The 5,687-nt window shown below is 33.4% G+C and overlaps 1 long non-coding RNA gene across 1 annotated transcript; it reads right to left on the reverse strand.

The window, feature by feature from the left end:
- Positions 1–261: 261 nt before the first annotated feature.
- LOC137640525 (uncharacterized) lies at positions 262–2,972 on the reverse strand. Its single transcript, XR_011044385.1, has 3 exons — positions 2,925–2,972; positions 1,296–1,482; positions 262–1,075 (listed from the first exon to the last, which is right to left on the reverse strand). It is a non-coding gene; the product is annotated as an uncharacterized lncRNA (long non-coding RNA).
- Positions 2,973–5,687: the final 2,715 nt, after the last annotated feature.

Consider the following 5,687-nt stretch of genomic DNA (forward strand, 5'->3'; position numbering starts at 1 on the left):
TATATTTTCATATGTATACTACCATTATAACAGTTAGACTATACTTAATTTTCAATTTTACTTAAACTGAATTTTCAGTTTCTTTGCGTAGAGCTCATTGCTAGGTCATATATAACTGCATAAAGTTAGTTTATTTCTCCATTCAACGAATAAGAATGACCAACACAAAGTCCAAGCCGAAATAAAATAGGGTTCTTAGGTACAGAATAGAAAAACTTAACGTAGACCATGGTACTGATGTACTGTACTTCAATTTTATTGTAAGCCAGTAAAATACAGTGCCATAATTTTACCTTTGTAGCTGTGAATATCAAACAATTTAATGATCAGCTATATTTAATTAACCTGTAGTAACAAACTATTTGACAAAGTTAATCAAAGTCTTAACTAACCTGATACCAAATAACTAAGACAAAAGACAGTATGGTTCCAGGTGCTAAGATGAATTTACTCTTACAGAAACAATAGTAGTTTGGAGAGCATGTCGTCAACAAGGTTATGTATATCTTTTGAAAAGCAATATCCTAATTTACTGCTGCAGGACCAATGCCAACAGAGTTTGCCTAAATTCTAATTTCAATTTTAAATTTTATTTAAGATTCTATTTAAGACAATGGATTATGGTAAGAAAAAAATCTTACAATGAAGCGGATCACCTATTCATAGATAAAACTTCAAAAGCATGAAGAAATTCCAAGCTTCCTTTTCCACTGTACTCAGGAACTCTAAGGCTGCTTCAGTTTACTTATAAAATAAGAAACCGGATGAAGTACTTCTAGTAACCAGTCTCCATCAAAACTGCTCCTCAGCTTAACAGGCACGTTGATAATCTTTTGTCCACTATAAGTCAATCTTAGGGTTGAGAGATATATCGGATGCAGCAACTTCAGCATCCTTTGGTGCAATCCTTCCGCTCCCAACAACATCAGCCAAAGAATTACCTTTCCCCAATGATAGATTTCACCTAGTTTACAGTCAGTCTTCCTTCTTCTAAGGCGAAGAAATTGGTCCCTCAAGATAAAGTTTCCAACGCACTGGTGTGCATCATAATGTCATAAATGACGACAGATCTCATCTGAAACAAACAAAACGTTGAAATAACAGCCATTCCAAAGGTAAGAACAGTATAGAAGTAAACTTTGATGTGATTACTGTAGAAACTATCATTTTTGGTCAAGGGTATTATTGGATCCTTTTAATAGTTAAAATTTAGACTCACTTCAAATATATTTAAATTCTTAGCAAAGGATTAAGTCAGGCAAAATTTAACTTGCCAAATCTTCAGACAGACTCACTGTCTTTTTATAGAGGATGCAGGCCGAAGCTCAGGACCTGTCACTGTTCTGCAAACCCATTCCGTATACGAAATTACTTCACGCTCCATAGCTTCCTTGTTTAGGAGGTAATCTCTATGGGCTCCTACAGACTCAGACCCAGGCTTCAAAACCACATGTGAAACCGCAGTTGAGGGTAGATTTAAATCTGAAAAAAAGTAAACTCAGCAACAGCTAAAAACCATGCAGGGGGGCCTGGCTAATACATTAAGATATCCTGTAAGATTCGAGTCACAAGTACACTTAATCAGTTATTTCAATGGCAATGTTAACTACTGGAATTTCCATAAAGATCTTTTTAGAATTTCTTAAAAGGATTTACGTGAGCTAGCCAATTATTTTAAGTCTTCCAGGTGTGTAATATATTTACAATTAACTTTTTTCCATTACAAAATTCTAAAAGTTTAATAGGTTAAGCCTTTGAAATTACTCCAACACTAGTTCTCTCTAACTTAAAAGTGGCAGCCTGTGTCGATTTAATCCTCCTGTCAAAGGGCAGCCTGCGTCGATTTAATCCTCCTGTCAAAGTTCTTCAGAGAATATTCTACAAAAGTTCTAAAGAGAATATTCTACAAAAGTTGATTTGTTCCTTTCAAAAGGAAAGGAGAAGTACTCTTATGGTGTTCAATGGTTAGCTTGTACACCTTAAAAGCTGCTCTGACGTTCATAACCAGCTTATGTTAAATAGTTATAAAGATTGATATGTAGGTTGACCCTTACCCTTTAAAAACACAGAACTAACGCGGGGCAAAATTCTTTGGGCCACTCACAAATTTAAGATTCTCAAAATATCCGAAGAACTGTCAAATTCAGGGACTGAGTTTATAAGAATTATATCTATTTCTGGTAACTACCTTATTTATTACTTACGGTAGCCGAATTTAATTTTTAAAAACTTTAAAAAGCTTTATACACTATCAAACAGTTCTTTTAGATAACTTCCTTTCCGGATCCCTGTCTTCCCTTTCACTTCGCGATCTTTATGTTCGAACTAACAAACTCTTTAAACCAAATCCAAATTTATACAAAAAGTATTTAAAGGGCATACTACCTCGTTCAATCTTGCGCAAATAAAGTTTTATATAAATACCATAATGGGTCATGGATTAATCTAGTTATCTAGAAGTAAAACAAAATGTCCACAAAAGAGGAACAAACAGATTAAGCTTTAAAATTTTCAAACTTGGGCAATAATCACTTGACCAGTCATGAAACATAAGGCTTACTGTCTGAAGAGTCGGAATTAATATACAAGGCGACAAAAACTATAGGAATACTAGTGTAGAAGTACTTGCATAAAGAAATAAGTCCATGTAAACGCATATATCAAACAAAGCTAGCAATAAAATTAAAACATTACAATAAAAGCAGTAATAAGTTGAAATAAATAAATTGACCATGTAAAGACAAAACGCCACAATAACACTTTAATAAAGCTAACCTATTTAAATGCAGAAATACGTTGAAATATATACAGAACTTTCCCATGTAAACTCATAACCCACCACAAAATTAGCACAAAATAGAACCAAAGCAGAAAATACAGAAAGTAATGGCATAATGTAAACGGTACTTAATACAAACACTTACGAAATACTGGAGACGATTAAGTAGTAATCCTTAACAGTTACACTGAACCAAAAAAATCTGATTGAAAACTAAATTCTAACTTTCAAAGAAGACTAAACTTCACTCCAGCAAGGATAACAAAATGCAAACTAAATCACAGTTCAAACAAGGATTACAGAGTAAATGTTATGAAAGTACAATTAAGGGGCAACTACACAAAAAAAAACAAATAAATATTACGTAACATTATTAAGCTATCATAACATTATTTATACTATATATATATATATATATATATATATATATATATATATATATATATATGTGTGTGTGTGTGTGTGTGTGTGTGTGTGTGTGTGTATGTATGTATGGATATCCAAACAGCTTCATCCCTTGCGTGTTTTTGTTTTTCTTTTCGCTGATCACGTAAACAACCAACCGTGATTTGATTTATGTCAAAACTTTGTCAATATATTTCATAGCTAAATTGCAAAGGTTTAATATTTTGGCTTCCAAATTTGCAAGATAAAGGAATGAAGTTTATCGCCAAAATGACGAATTCCATTTGTCTGAATGTTTTTTTTTTTTTTTTAATGTTTTTATTAAGAGAATGTTCCATATATTTTATTGACGGGAAATGTAAGACGCTATAGAGGTGCAGATATTGGTAGTGATCACCAGCTCCTTATTGCCACACTGAAATTAAAACTGAAAGCACCCAGCAAATGGGTGGATAGAATACTTAGGTTTGATACAACTAAGCTTTTAGAAGATGAACTCAGAAAAACCTTTGCAATTGAATGTAAGAATCAATTTGCAGTCTTAGAGACCTTAAGGGACGAAGAGCAGACAATTAATGAAGAATGGTGTGATATTAAGAACATATATCATGTAGTTACAAGGAGAAAAACATGAATATCAATTGATACTATTGAAGTATTTAAAAGTGAATTAACTTGATTTTGTGAGATATTGGGACATAGGGCAGAGTAAATTGTGTATAAATGCCCATATATGAAAAAAATGCTTCGGAATTGTTGACAATTCTGTCTCTTCATAACACCGGAATGTGCCAGATTTGACGTAAGTTTGCCATAGTAATGTTTGTTCAAAACTTAATCATTAAAAGCAGCTTTACAGTGATTTTGAATTACACTTTTTTCAGGATTTCTCGATATCTATATATAGATAAATTCATAAAAACATCCACTTGAATCCAAGGGCTGTGGTGGCCGATGTGGTAACGTCCCTGACTAGTTAACGCCAGACTAGGGTTCGAGTCCCGCCCATACTCGTTAGTTTCTTTGGTCGCTGCAACCTTACTAATCCTTGCGAGCTAAGGATGGGGAGTTTAGGGAAGCCTATAGGTCTATCTGCTGAGTCATTAGCAACCATTGCCTTGCCCTCCTCGGCCCTAGCTTGGGGGGGGGGGTGGCCTTGGTTGCTGATAATATGTATGTATGGTCAGTCTCTAAGGAATTGTCCTACTCGATAGGGTAATGTCACTGTCCCTTGCCCCTGCCATTCATGAGCGGCCTTTAAACCTTTAAGCCTTTATTCTGATATTCCAATCTGGAGCCATCAAAACATGGCTTTCCACAATGCAGTTATTATTATTATTATTATTATTATTATTATTATTACAAGCTAAGCTACACCCCAAAATGGAATTATAGCAAGATGCTATAATCCTAAGGACTCCAACAGGGAAAATAGCCCAGTGAGGAAAGGAAATAAGGAAATAAATGAATTTCAAGAGAAGTAATGAACAATTAATATAAAATATTCAAAGAACAGTAACAACTTTAAAATAGATCTTTCATATATAAATTTCAAAGAAAGATTTATGTCACCCTAATAAACATAAAAACATTTGCTGCAACTTTGAACTTTTGTAGTTCCACCGATTCAACTGACACTTTCCTCTTGGGTAATTCCATACCCTCTGTCTTGGGTTAGAGATCTCATGCTTGAGGGTACACTCTGGCCCACTATTTTATCTTGTTTCTCTTCCTCTTGTTATTTTTTAGTTTTTATCCTCTTGTTATTTTCAAGTTTCTAGAGTTTGTATATGAAAGATTTCTTTAATGTTATTATTGTTTTTAAATCTCTCTTTTAATTGATTTCTACTATTTCCTATCCTCACTGGTCTATTGTCACTGTTGGAGCCCCTAAACGTACAGCATCGTTATTTTCCAACTAGGTTGTAGCTTTGCAAGTAATAATAATAATAATAATAATAATAATAATAATAATAATAATACCTAGATTTTCTTACATAACTAAGCATACCTTACCTAACCAAACCCAGGCTAACCTAAATGCAATAGGATATTATTACCTAGATTTTTTTATATAACTAAGCATACCTTACCTAACCAAACCCAGGCTAACCTAAATGCAATAGGATATTATTACCTAGATTTTCTTATATAACTAAGCATACCTAACCTAACCAAACCTAGGCTAACCTAAATGCAATAGGATATTATTACCTAGATTTTCTTATATAACTAAGCATACCTAACCTAACCAAACCCAGGCTAACCTAAATGCAATAGGATATTATTACCTAGATTTTCTTATATAACTAAGCATACCTTACCTAACCAAACCCAGGCTAGCCTAAGTGAAATAGGATATTATTACCTAGATTTTCTTATATAACTAAGCATACCTTACCTAACCAAACCCAGGCTAGCCTAAGTGAAATAGGATATTATTACCTAGATTTTCTTATATAACTAAGCATACCTTACCTAACCAAACCCAGGCTAACCTAAA

Source organism: Palaemon carinicauda, chromosome 5, assembly GCF_036898095.1.
Source record: "Palaemon carinicauda isolate YSFRI2023 chromosome 5, ASM3689809v2, whole genome shotgun sequence".
Classification (NCBI taxonomy): Eukaryota; Metazoa; Arthropoda; class Malacostraca; order Decapoda; family Palaemonidae; genus Palaemon; species Palaemon carinicauda.